This window comes from Protopterus annectens, chromosome 1.part2 (assembly GCF_019279795.1).
Source record: "Protopterus annectens isolate FY-2018-M chromosome 1.part2, PAN1.0, whole genome shotgun sequence".
Lineage (NCBI taxonomy): Eukaryota > Metazoa > Chordata > Ceratodontiformes > Protopteridae > Protopterus > Protopterus annectens.
This window is the reverse complement of record NC_056727.1, coordinates 430,727,853-430,743,039: the sequence shown is the minus strand read 5'-3', so window position 1 is coordinate 430,743,039 and position 15,187 is coordinate 430,727,853. Positions and strand designations below refer to the sequence as shown.

At 43.1% G+C, this 15,187-nt stretch overlaps 1 non-coding gene across 1 annotated transcript; it reads right to left on the bottom strand.

Annotated features, from left to right (window-relative positions):
• Nucleotides 1-269: 269 nt before the first annotated feature.
• Nucleotides 270-342, bottom strand: TRNAT-AGU. The gene has a single exon. It is a non-coding gene; the product is annotated as a tRNA-Thr (tRNA).
• Nucleotides 343-15,187: the final 14,845 nt, after the last annotated feature.

Here is a 15,187-nt window from a genome sequence, read left to right as displayed (position 1 = left end):
TATAATAAACCACACGTACTTCTGTTACAGCTTCAGAAACTGTTCTACTTTACTTCTCATATAGTACAGATGATGTGAGAGATATAACATTTACCTCGGGAAAAATGTGTCCATAGGTTCGTAGGTTCATACTAGGCTATCTGCCCTAGGGCATTTATAAGCCTAGCCAGAGTGTGTTTGGCTTTCGCCACCCATTTTAAATTAATTTTGCTATGCCTTTTTCTGAGGTTATCGGTTCATAGGTTCATACTAGGCTTAAGGAAAGGTACAGGCCTTGATGAGATTTGAACTCATGAACCTGGGTTTACTAAACCAGTGCTCTAACCCCTGAGCTACAAGGCCTACCAATACCCCTAATATAACTGGATTTAATACAGACATTATATAAATTTTTAGTTAAATACACACCCTCTTGGTTTTGGAAATATACTGCCTTGATGACACAAATGCTGACACATCTGTTCTTGTGCAAATGCTCTTAAGTGGAGAAAAGCATATTTTTAAGGAAACACCTTGTGGATAAACTTTCTTAGAAAAGCATATTTTTAAACTTTCTAAGAAAAACATATTTTTCAAGGAAATGCCTTGTAGATAAACACATGTCCTGTTGCCCATTCTTTAAAGAAAGCAGATTAGTTTTTTTCTGATATATCCTGTTTTTTTTTTTTACATTCTTGCCAAGTCTGTAAGAAGTCAGCTTTCTTGATGTGTGTGTAATACACTCATAAGCAAGTTCCTTACTTTTTTAAGCCACAGTCATTTAGTATGGATGCTAATCACATATTACTAAACTCTGTTTCTGAATTTCCTTATTTATGTTGCATATTTGTAGCAAAGTTACTTTCAACCTTAAAACCTTGTTGAGCATAATCTTACAACTAAGCTAACAAAAAAATAAATAAAATGATTGTGATATGAAACTCTGAATGTATACCATGTGGCTGCTTGAGAGTACAAACACCTTCTTTAGTGACCACTGTTTACAGGCTACAAGAGTTCAATATCTACATAATTGAATCCCAGTATGTAATGTGGTGATCCCGCCACTGCCAGCCAATAAATGTGTGATACCCCACCAGTAGACCAGTAATCAAGGAGCCTCAATCATCACCACTGGCAGTAGTGGGGATGTACACTGGGAGGATAACAGGTACACTCGCACAGTTTCCAGATGCAGCTCTCTGCACCAAGTGCAATTTCCCTTAAGAGCACACAGAGACCACAGTCAGTCTGGTTTCTCCCTCTTTCTCCAGATCCCCAATTAGACTCCCCACTGGCACAGCTATAGAGTTGAGATCTCAACTGAGTGGCCAAGCCAAGACCTCCAGCACTCTCGCTTTCCAACCAGTGCTTCATGTCCTTTTCCAAGTAGCTGATACACACACTCTTTGAGGTTTGATTTACACACACACACACACACACACACACACACACACACACACACACACACACACACACACACACACACACACACACACACACACACACCTTGGAAAGGCTGGCATAGGGTTACCAGCTATGCCCCCTTTTGACTAGACTACAAGGTAGTTATCATACCAGTCAACTCCTTATCAGCTACTTTAAGGCCCTTAACAAAGGGTGTCCAATCTTACTGTGTAATATTAATATTAATACAAATGGTAGTTTGACCAACAGCAAGGCTATTAGGAGTGGCCCACACAGTGTCACCAAATAAATATGCAAGTACTCTCAAAACTTTAATATCTGTACACAGATCAGCCATGATGAAAGGTTTAAATATATTTAATAATAAATAATAAAAGAACAAAAAGATACTCAGTGTATGTATATATATATATATATATATATATATATATATATATATATATGTATATATATATATATATATATATATATATATATATATATATATATATATATATATATATACACACACACACACACACAGTGACATCAGAGTTCAAAATTACATGAAATATTTAAAAGAACATTGCAGGATAGCCTCAAATAAATAAATAAAAATATCTAAACTAAGCTTTGCTATATTCCTGACTATCCAATAGAAGTATACTGTTCCATAGAAACTTACTTCAACAAAGCAAGGCAGACGTGGTGAATGGTTCTTGTCAGGTCCAAGACAGACTACAGAATGCACTGTCTCTCTAAGAAAATCTTCAGATTAATATCTCAAATATTACTGCTGGGATAGCTTGCAGAATTACATCATTTCTTGTCATCTGACCCTATCCCAGGTGAAACCCCCACAGCTGGAAGCTTGGCAATATTTAGCATCTACCTGTGAAAATACATAGACCTCAGATCTTTGGCAGATGCTGGGAGTCATAAAATAATCACATTATTTCATACTTTCAGAGGTAGTAATTAGTTCATTCCAAAGACAATACAGAAAGCTCCCTAGTACTGGCTTTATGTCTCCAGCCTTAGCCTATAAAGTAATTTAATTTCAGCTATTTTTTTAATTAACCTCCTGTATTCCAGTTTCCACTGTTTAAACAGTTACAGTAGTGCCTGTACATGTCTGTTGTCTTCCAGCAGGGCACACTGGGGTTACATTTTAAGCACAGGCACTTTATAAAATACCTTTTTAACACACATATCTGTACAAATCCAGTTGGATATACACATCACACAGTTCTAATACAGTTCTAACACAAGCATCTTACATAAAGCATGTTGACATTCACAAATGACATACAATTATTTACAAAATTCCAGATAGCTGTGCTGGCAGAATCCCCCTTTTTCACAATATAATTCCACATTGATCTCACATTTCATATCACAAATCATTAATTCAACATATCCCTACTTTTTTACCAAAGAAACAATGTATTGCACTTCTTCACAATTACACAAACAAGTGCAAATGTTAAAAGTTAAAAATTGACAACTTTTTTTAACATGGATTGTCTTGCAAAATAACTATTTGTTACAACATATAACAAGAAAATTGGTTTAATATTACTCTCATTAAAAACACAACAGCAGCTAGCTACTCATTTTTCATAAAATACTAACCTTGAGACTGTTTTCAAGCCCCACAACAGAAATATTTATGTCTGTTAATGGACTCCACACAGCTTTTCAAATACCACACAAAAATAGTATTAGACAAGATGCTATTATAGCTAAGGCTTTGCTGTAAAATCTCTAAGTTACTATTACTTGATACCAAAAAAGTTATTGCACAAAAGCACTGTTGCCTAAACTAGAGTACACTTTTCCTTTAACACCACTTTCCTCTGCTACATATATCAGCATACCACAAACTACCATGAACAAAGTTTATTGAGTCATAGTCCGGATTGACCGCAGCAGTTGTGAGTGATAGAACTACACTTCTATTTGCCACAGTTGTCTTTAAAGAAATTAACTTACAATAATGCCCACCTTTATTCTCTTTACTTTTGATTAAGACACTCCCCCAGATTCTGCAAGCCCTGCACGACATGCAGGACTAGTGCAGGAGCTCCAGCAGGCAATATGTCTGCCATGTGATCCAGGAAAAACCTGTAGAGATGTGCACGAGCACTCCTGCACTAGTCTTGCATGGACTTATCCCCTGTATGGAAATTACCTCATTTGCAAGTGAAATCCATGCAAATGAGGTGAATATGCCATCCAGGAAGCTCGAAACTGGCCGTGCAGAACTAATGTAATCTGCAGAAATGTACTCCACTAGTAACAGAGTACATTTCTGCAAATTACAAAACAGAGCCATGACAGCTCCAAATAAAGGGTGTTTATCATTTAGAAAGCATGCCAATGGCCAACTATAAGGCCATTGGCATTTAAAATATTTGCAAAATGTAAAAAAATCAACTTTTTTTAGCTGATCTCGGCTGTTTAAGTGTAGGACAGCAGCGTGCAAATGGAATTGTGTGGAAAATAAGAAAAAAAAAACATAAAATAAGCAGTCTAACCAAAATCACTATTTTGCTATTATACTCAATGGCAGGCAGAAGACAACATGGCCAGTGAATAATGGTTGCTAAGGGGGGAGGCTCAGTGTGGGACATGTAACTATGCATCAGCAGGCAATCCTATGCAAATGAGGGGAATGATACTGAATCCCAGATTTCCTCTCCATACTAGTCAACACCCAACAGTGTAAGAGCAGGAATAGCTTGGTGCAAGCCTAAGAGTTAGTTGACATCATGGGGGTGTGTCAGGCATACTGTAAATGGATTGGAGCCCTGTGGCTTGGGTTTGTTCTTAGCTTAGCAGAGCTAAGCAAGGGGGTATGTGTGAGGCTGCCTAGCACTCTTTACATTTCCTAAGCAGGTGTGCGCACCGCGCAATGGGTTTTAAAGGAAAAAATAAGTAAACCAGGAAATAGCAGCTCTGTGCACATTTGAGCACTGTGTTTGTGCGGTGCACCCCCGGACTTAATCAGGAAGGCAATGGGAAAGGAAAACAGCAGTAGGAAGGTAATTTAGGAGAACTAGCATAGCTGGCAGGTGAAATGTATCAGAATCAGCCAATTACACAGGCAGCAGACTAACCCAGCCCAGAACACTACTATAAACTATGCAAACACCTTTACCTCTGTTTTTTCCCACAAACTCTACACTACTGGTGTATACATGCGGGGAAATTTTAACAAATAAAAGTAACAGAATTATAGTGTCTGCAGAAGCTATCAGACATCAACATGTGGAGGGGGCTGAGGGTGGTGAGGATGAGAATGCTGTCGACCAACCCACAGTGAGGAGACGGAGAAGGGTGTACAGACCCAAGGTAACCTACCGGGGCCTACATGAGCTGGAGATAGTGGAGCACTGTAGGATGGACAGGGACCTCCTACAGCAAATTGTTGAGCTATGCCGGCCACGCCTGACACACAGAACTAACAGAGGGGAACCCATCCCAGTGGCTACCAAGGTATGTGTAGGCTTAGGAATACTAGCCACAGGTACCTCCTAAATCCCAAATGAGGATATAATGGGGATCTCACAGGCATCAGCATCTAGAGTATTCCACCAGTTCCTGGATGTCATGTCAGCACATACCGGTGAGCACATATATTTCTTCAACATCCGTGAGGTGTTGACCAGCAATATGCATCTCTTCCACCAAATAGCAGAATACCTTAAGGTGGTGGGTGCTATAGACTGCATGCACATATGCATCAAAGCACCAGCCGGTGAGCAGGGTAGGGTCTACATCAACCACAAGGGCTTCCCCTTCCATCATCTGCCAGGTTGTGTGTGAGGCCCAGGGCATTATAATGAATGTATGTGCTGGCTGCCCTGGAAGCTATCACAATTCCCAAATCTGGCATCTGACGCAGCTGTACCAGAGATTTGCCAATGGGGACATCCCTTATGGTCACCTAGTGGGAGATGCTTGTTGCACACCGGAGCCGTGGCTGATGACACCCATCAGAAATGCACACACACCCAAACAAGAATGCCATTATGATGCACACGCACAGACCAGAATCATAACAGAGCATGTGTTTGGGATGCTCAAGTCATGGTTCCAGTGCCTAGACACATCCAGTGGAGCCTTGCAGTACTCACCAGCTACATGTACCCAAATTTTTATCATATGTGCCATACTACACAGTATGATCCTGTGGAAACAGCTGCAGCAAGAACAGCACGGGGCAGGACCACACAGCCCCCCACCAATGCCAAGGCCTGCACAGGCACGGAGTGGCTCAGAGGAGGAACAACCTGAGCCTGCCCCAGTAGGCAGATGGAGGCATACCCAGTATGCCATGGCCTTGGCAAAGAGGCAACGCATAGCACATTCACTGACACAGTAGGGACCCAGGGAATGACACTTCTCTCTAACTCGCACATGCAGTAAAAGGGATGCCAAACATGACACTACCTATGTTCAACCATGTATAGGGAGTGTGCTATGCGCATCTGATGTACGCAGCCCCCAGCACCATCCTCAGGACTGGCACACCCACAAGATAAGTTACTCCCCTTACTGATTGCTGATTGGAGTAGTATGTGTAGTTACTTGTATCTATGGTATGGATGTGAGCATGCAAAGGAATTGGGTGGCTGAATAGGATGCCAGCAGATAGTAGACACCTGTAATGTCAGCATGAGATCTGTAACAAATACGGGTGTCACCATAGTAGCCAGTACTACACATGTTGACAACACCCACTGCAGGAAATGTGCTGGGCCACATGTGTGTCCATATGACACACACATGTCAGTCAGGGAGGTTCACATATCCAACAACAGTCACAGCCAGCAGGACAGGTGTAGACAAACACAAACAAAGGCTGTGCTAAGGCCACTGAATCATGCCTATGGGTAGCCTCCCCCCAGACCTACACAGGCAGACCACATCAGTTCAGGCAGTGGGATGTTAGTTCTGAAGGGTAGGAATTCAGAAACTAATATGTAGGTCAATCAAACGTAGGACCTGTAGTACACTGACCTGCCTCTAGTCAGCATGATAGGTTAGAAAACAGAATGAAATGGAGTACTTGTCATACCAGTACAGTCAGAGCAAATGTGTACAATTGTTGGGTGTGCACCCCCCCATCCTGTGTAGCAATGTAGAAACAGTCAGGTGTGCCCCCCATAGCGTATGTAGACATGTAGTAACATTCTGGTGTCCCCCACCAATCCTATGTAGAAATGTATTAACAGTCAGGTGTGCCCACCCAATCCTATGTAGACATGTAGTAACAGTCAGGTGTGCCCCCCCAATCCTGTGTAGCAATGTAGAAACAGTCAGGTGTACCCCCCATAGTCTATGTAGATAGTAACAGTCAGGTGTGCCACCCCAATCCTACATAGACATGAAGTAACAGTCAGGTGTGCCCCCCCCATCCTGTGTAGAAATGTAGAAACAGTCAAGTGTGCCCCCCAACCCTACTTAGACATGTAGTAACAGTCAGATGTCTCTCCCAATCCTATATAGAAATGTAGTAACAGTCAGGTGTGCCCCCGTATCCAACTAGATATGTAGTAACAGTCAGGTGTGCCCCCCCCAGTCCTATGTAGAAATGTAGTAACATGTATGTGTAGGTATAATACCAGTGGAGCACAGATGCCCAAAGGTGGCCAAGGTAGCAGAACAGATTGTAGCATTTGTACAATATGCAGGTATATGTGTGTCAGGTTGGTGTGTGTTTCATATTGTGTGAGAGTGGTCAGTATGTATGCATGTTGAGGTATGACCTGGTGGCCATTGCCCACTACTGCCGATGACAGGGCCAAGTCCTCACAACTGCAGTGCCAAAGACAATTCCCACCCATATAACACATGCTAGCAGTAAGCCATTGTAAATGTATGGTGGTAATATGTGTCACCATCTGGCAGACTGACATGGCATGGCTGTTGGGCTAGATATACAAGCAGTACACAGGGGAAAGTACCCCAGACATATAGTATATAATGTGTAACTGTGAAATGGACACACCTTTGGAATTGTACATACAGGTATGCATCACATTATCTGGGCCTGTAGTAGGGAATACCGGTGTAGTCTGCCCAAATACTTGCAGATCACAAAGGTGGTAGGACTGATGTATTGGGAAACAGATGATGTACCTGCACATGCCACCATAACTAGAATGCCCCATGTATATCTGTGCATCAGATGCAAATAGTGTCCATAGCACACATGCACCCAGCTCACCCAAACACCACCCACAGGTACCTCTCTGGTCGTATCCCTGCTGTTGGGAATGGCTACAATATGACCCCCACCTGTATATGGCAATAGCAACAGTGTGCAGCATGCAGTGCAGGTGTCCCATGCAAGTGTGTCCCTAGCTATAGGTAGCACCCTGCCAGCATCCACACCACCTGATCAGTACTGATAGAAAGTATTGGCATGAACACCTAGCACACCTACCCTGTCACCCCAGGGGAAATATACTATTTGGCGATCTGGGACTGTAGGACTGACAGAATGCAATGGCCTGCCACACCTGGCCTGCATCACCACCAAATGGCCTACAGGCCTCTACCAAAGGCTGTGTCTCACATGTATTGCCAATGCATGTTATGTCATGGTCACCCACATAATAACATGACACACTCCACATAAGCCATATGCAAGGCCATGTGGGCAAACCACAGTAACATGTCCACCATGTCCCACTGCAGGAACTGTGGACCAACACCGAAACATAGCTGTGATGAGGTGATAACCTTAAGGAAAGTATCAGAGATTGTATGCATAATGTATGGCAGAGGATAGAATAATAGAGGGGGTGGTGGGAGCATGGACAGCATGGAATGTGCAAGGTTCAACACACAGCTGTGTGCACACACTATCCTTGGCTGCAAACACATAAATGGATGGCTACACACCTGCCCATACACCACAATAGGGGTAATGTCCTGACTCATGGTCCCTGCCTCTGGGTAACCTGTGTGAATCTGTACAGCTGTGAGGTATTGCCACAGCAAGTTAAGGCCATACTCTCATGTTGATGGATGTGCAAGCATGGGATCCTCTGCCAGCACTGTACCAAGGTGCCGAACCGGATACACAGACCCAGCAGCAAGTGTCTGCAGATCCGCCACCAGAATGGCATAACGTACCATGAATATGTAGGCGTCTGCCCACAATATCGGACACAGCTGGATTCACCCTTGTTACCCAGGACATCACTGTGAGCAAGAATTTCCACCTGACAGTACTTTAGGTCATAAAACATCACAGTGTATAACATTACACAAGTCTGAATATCTCTGCTAACACCAGTACCATGTAGCAGAGGCAGCACAGACACAATCACCTATAGTACACACTATCCCTTGCGCAGTTTGTCCCCATATTGCCAAATGATCTACGGATACCCTCCAGAAACAGTTTGCCACCTGTAGGTGTACAACACAAAGGTCTGCGCTGGAGTACAAACAACCTGGAATGGATCCATACATTCAATACAGAAGGGAATACTGGGCATGTTCACACACACAGAGAAATGAAGGCAATGTCAAACAACAACATACCGAGAGGTCATACTGGGCATGCTCACACACTTAAACAAATGAAGCCCATGTCTGCAAACAACAGTGCACCATCCATATCTGAATGTTACAGATGTTAGTGCACTCCTCAATATGCACCAGTCATGCTTTGCACACACAGTGGATAAGAATACAGACATATATCCAAGTACAACACACTATAATAAGCCAAAAGTAGACATACATAAATGTGTGGAAAAGAGTGACTGTGACAAAGAGCCATCCATCATGAGGCCTGTCCCTCCCAGCACACAGCCAAATGGCTACAACCACATGATGTGTAAATGTCACTCACTGTAGAAATTAACCACTGGTATCCATCAGCATTACAGACTATGTGGTGCAAATGCTAGCTGTGCAACATGACTGTACAAGGCAGTAGTCATCTAGCAGCCGTATACACGTATTTGTGGAATATAACCCTGTGTGTGCCTGCATGTGATGTGTCAACCTCTAAATGAATGGGTTATGGCCCATGCACACACACTGCCCTCCCCATAGCCCTACTATGGCAAGCCTGCTGATGTCATCCACTTTGAAATACACCTTTAGGAATGGAGTATCCCAGTAAGTGATACCCTAGTTAGGTATGTATTCTAATCCCAGACATGGCAACTGGTGTGTGTGTGTGTGTGTGTGTGTGTGTGTGTCTGTGTGTGTGTGTGTGTGTGTGTGTGTGTGTGTGTGTGTGTCTGTCTGTCTGTATAGGGAGCAATACTTTTTAGGCTAGTCACACTCACTACAGATCAAATGCCCTACTTTGGCAAGGCTGCTGATGTCATTCACTGTGAAATACACCTCTGGGAAAAGTGTAGCCCAGTAATCTCTGCGGTGCATCCTAATACTGCATAATTCTGTAATGTGATAAACTAGTTCGGTAGGAGTTCTAATCCCAGACATAGTAACTGTGTGTGTGTTTGTGTGTGTGTGTCTCTGTCTGTGTAGGGAGCAATGCTGTTTTAGGCTAGTCACACTCACTACAAATCAAATACCCTACTTTGGCAAGGCTACTGATGTCATTGACTGTGAAATACACCTTTGAGAAAAATGTGGCCCAGTAATCTCTGTGGTGCTTCCTAAAGCAGTGTAGTGTGGTATAATGCTCTGGTAGGGGTTCTATTCCCACACATGGCAAGTGTGGATGTTTGTGTGTGTGTTTCTGTCTGTGTAGGGAGCAATGCTTTTTAGGTTAGTCACACTCACTACAGATCAAATGTCCTATATTGGCAAGGCTGGTGATGTCATTCACTGTGAAATACACCTTTGGAAAAGGAGTACAACAGTAATTTCTGTGGTGCATCCTATAAGTGCGTAGTGCTGTAGTGTAATAATCTAGTTAGGTAGGACCTCAAATCCCAGACATGGTGTGTGTGTGTGTGTGTGTGTGTGTGTGTGTGTGTGTGTGTGTGTGTGTGTGTGTGTGTGTGTGTGTGTGATTCATATCCTGTGTGGAGATGGCCGTGAGTGTGTAACAATTAGACTGATTGTGGAGTGGGTTTTGCAAATTTTTTATATGGTGGCCCTATGGATAACAGATGTGAAATAGCCGAGAGGCTGGGGTGCCAATCCATATCCCTACATGTGACATCAAGGCCTGGTGAACAAAATTAGCAACCTTTGTATTACCCAGAGAACACTCTCAACCCATGTCTCATACACAAACACACTTGCCTAGGCAACAACCACTATGGTGGTAGTACCCTGCATATTGCCCACAGATAGTAACCATGGTGTGATTGCAGCGGACTACAGAGGGCATGGCACCATGTCCATCAGTACAATAGGCATGTACATGCAGACAGTGCATCTTCACTATGTTCCCCACTGGACACCTGCAACACCTGTGGTGCCATCAAATGTGATCCACAAAGGACATACCATGCCTTAAACACATGCCCTGCATGAACAGATGCCACCAGGGGATACCCGTATCATGCTATCAATGTAGGTGCAGGGTAAGCCTGCTGTCAATTGCCTGTTCCTGCCACATGAGGCCAGGACTGGCACATTTGATGATAACAATCTGTGTACACAACATGGGCCAGACACCTCAGGTACAGTTCCACATGTCACTGTACATGCATGTGGGAAGTGTGCACATCCCAGACACCATCCATGTCATGGACTAATGAACACATACATAGCAACCAATGCACAGCAATGGCCACACACAATAGTTACCCAGGTGACTGGATGGTGAATACAATACTCACCTGTGTGGGCCAATCCAGACACTACACCCCTGAGCCACACTGCAGACCATTGTCATGTGGCCTGATGCCAAGGTATACCCATCACCTAGCCTTGTATAGACTTCTGGCATAGTCAACCACTACACATCCGTGAAGCAATGTACCCATGCATGTCAGTACTGTCACCCTGTGTCTGTGTGTGTGGTGTATGCTGCTTCTAACCACGTTCACACTCACTACAACCCCCATTGGCATACTGAAGCATGCTGTCTGATGTCGGACACCTCCACATACCCTTTGCCCATATAACCTCTGGATAACCCCTGTGGTGCATGTGATACCTGCACAGTACTGTATTGTGGCAAACTAACTAGTGAGGAGGTGTATTCCTGACCCTGCCAGTGTGTCAATGTGTGTGTGTCCCTGAGAGAGTGTGGCTATGTTGACACTGACACCTGTTCATGTGGACAGGCACATGTACTACACCTACCGTATCGCTACCATATCACTGTTGCAGATGTCACTCACCATCACATATACGGTTGGAGAGCTCCTCAATATGTAAGCTATGTGGCGCATCCAATAACTGCATAGACATGTGATAGTAATACATAATCAGTCAGGGGTTTGATACCCTGTACTGGTAGGTGTGTGACACAAACATGCTTAGGTTTTACTCTCCCACCCCCTCCCCTGACCTATCATTGCCTCTGTCAGCCTCTCTCATTCCCTCTTTGGTGGATGTGGAGACGTACACCTGCTTTGCTTAAGGAGCAGCATGTGTTTTGTAAGTGATGTTCATGATCAGCTGATGGCCTCTGCATGAATTGCAGCCCTCCTCTAGCTTATTGCATGTGGAACAGCTGTGGGAACATTCCCATAGCCAATTGCATGGAAACACACTCCAATATCTAGGAACATCATATTGGTGTTGGGCCTTTTCATTCACTGTGAGCAGGACCTAAATCTGTTGTTTGGCAAACAGCATCACAGATGGATTGGGGATTTATCTCTAACAACATATACTGTGGAAACAGGCCAACACACAGGAGAGAGATGTGCTAGACATGACTACAGAATGTAAGTGTCACTATTCTACATTTGGAGTAATGCTGGTTTAACAGGGTGTGTATGGACATGGGTGGTCTACATGTTTTAATACCTGTCATGACAGTGCTATGTTTCTGAGAAACCCCCATCTCTAGGGTCATCTGCAGACTGGGCCTTGTGTGGTGCCTTTTGTTTTTTGTGTTACTCACAGAGCACCTATCTGTGAACTGCAGAAGCATAGTGTGAGGACTGCAGACAGTACATGGTAACAGACATGAGAGTTACTGACTTCATATCCATCATAGGACATATGGCACAACAAACCCTGTTACAACAGTAAATGTATGAGGTTATCACAGCACATGCCAATATTGGCCCTGTGTTTCTGCCTCTAGCCCCAATTCTGTCAAACTGTGTACATATGTCATGCGGTAAGAGGTGCATATGTTCTGTACACCATAATTTAATGACATCATATCTGATAACAAGCCAGTGAGATAGCAGACTGCAACACATGTTATATATAGTAGGGGTTATCTTTGAGGGCATAGCCTGGGCATTCTGTGGTTGTGTGTACAGTACTGAGGTCTGTGTACTTATGGTGATTGTCGACAGTGTGTGTATTGTGAATATGTACCTTGGCCTGTGTACAGACTGTGGTAGATGTCATTGTTCTTGGTCCGGTTCTATCTGATGTTACATGCTGCTCCACTGTATGTTACCTTATCGGTTTACATGTTTGTAGGGCCAAAGACACACATGTCCCATACCACAGAAAGGCATCGGACCACACTGTGTAGTGGCCCAGTATATGTAGGGTTAGTGTATGAGTGGCAAATATGAGGATCATATTGATCAGATAGTCCATATACTGTAATATTACACTAGCTACCATATGTGGCTGTGGCTGTGTTCACATTGGTTGTGGTTATGTACTTTCATGCAGGTGTCTGTTACTCTGTATTGTGACATGCCTGTAGAGCCTATTGCTATATATGCAGATACATGTGTATTCCCCCATAAGAAATTTAGGCCAGTGGTGTGGCAGTCTGCCTGTAGCCCGCACAGTGCTTTGTTACATGCCTAGCAACTTAGTGTACTTACCCAGTGTGATGTTATGTCCAGATACTTGCCAGATGTACTACTGCCAGGCCACCATAACAGTCATGTATGTCAGACAAAGCAGTGGGATGCTGTACAGATGTATGCCACTAACTAGTGGCTAGTATGCGGCCATGGCACCTCTGTACCAGCAGTTAGTATGTGTCAGGACAGACAGGGATGTGTGAATGCATAACCTATGGGGGCAAATGTATACCAGTGTTTACGTGATATACCCATCTATATGGCTTTTAACATTCACATTGTCAGGCTCAGTCCACATGTCTTGCACTAAGGGGTTCTGTGTATACCTCTGGACTGACCAGGGTGTGTCAGACTGTCCACATTTATTAGCCATATCTCTGCTGTAGTCCACAGGATCATTACTGTGCTAGGAGTGGTACTGTACTATGATGTCCTTAGGATGTCTGTCTGTGGCCAATGGCACACATGTTAAAAGCAGATGTGACCTCCCTCATGCAACATGTCTGTGAAGACAACCCCTATCACAGTAGCAACTGTCTACATATATACCTGCAATACATATCTGACATCCCCTTGCACTAAGAGGTTGGGACTATTGGGGCTGAGGTAGGGTTCCACTCCATGTTTAGGACATATGGTGAACATATATGGATATATATACATATCCATATATCTATAGAGATATATACACATATCCATATCGACATACATAGATGGATATGTATATGTACATATATGTATATATACATATAAACACTCAGATATATACATATACACAGCAATATATGTCTACACATATACAGATAGAAATACATATGCACATATACTTATGGATATTTGCATATATATTGACAGTAATAGATATATCAGAATAGATCTGTATGCACATATAGTTATAGATAGCTACATATATATCTACATAAATAGGCATATCTGTACACATAGGATGTTCATACATATATAGCTATATATACATATATCTATATAAACATATATATATATATATATATATATATATATATATATATATATATATATATATATACACACATACAAAGAGATGTACACATGGCCATATATATGTTGCACTATACAGATGTGTATACAGACATATGTATGAATATACATGTGTATGTACATGTAGTAGAAGCTAGGTTAAGAAGGGAGGTGATGATTAGTGATCAGCAGTATGGTTTCATGCCAGGAAAGAGCACTACAGATGCAATGTTTGCTCTGAGAGTGTTATTGGAGAAATACAGAGAAGGTCAGAAGGAGTTGCATTGTGTTTTTGTAGACTTGGAGAAAGCACATGACAGGGTGCCTAGAGAAGAGTTGTGGTACTGTATGAGGAAGTCGGGAGTGGCAGAGAAGTATGTAAGAGTGGTACATGATATGTACGAGGGTAGTGTGACAGTGGTGAGGACTGCAGTGGAAGTGACAGATCCATTTAAGGTGGAGGTGGGATTACATCCAGGATCAGCTTTGAGTCCTTTCTTATTTGCAGTGGTGATGGACAGGTTGACAGATGAGATCAGACAGGAGGCCCCATGGACTATGATGTTTGCAGATGACATTGTGATCTGTAGTGAGAGTAGGAATCAGGTTGAGGAGACACTGGAGAGGTGGAGATATGCTCTAGAGAGCAGAGGAATGAAGGTCATCAGGGCTAAGACAGAATATATGTGTGTAAATGAGAGGGAGGGTAGAGGAATGGTGAGGATGCAGGGAGTAGAGTTGGTAAAGGTGGACGAGTTTAAGTACTTGGGATCAACAGTTCAGAGTAATGGTGAATGTGGCAGAGAGGTGAAGAAGAGAGTACAGGCAGGGTGGAATGGGTGGAGAAGAGTGTCAGGAGTAATTTGTGACAGACGGGTACCAGTAAGAATGAA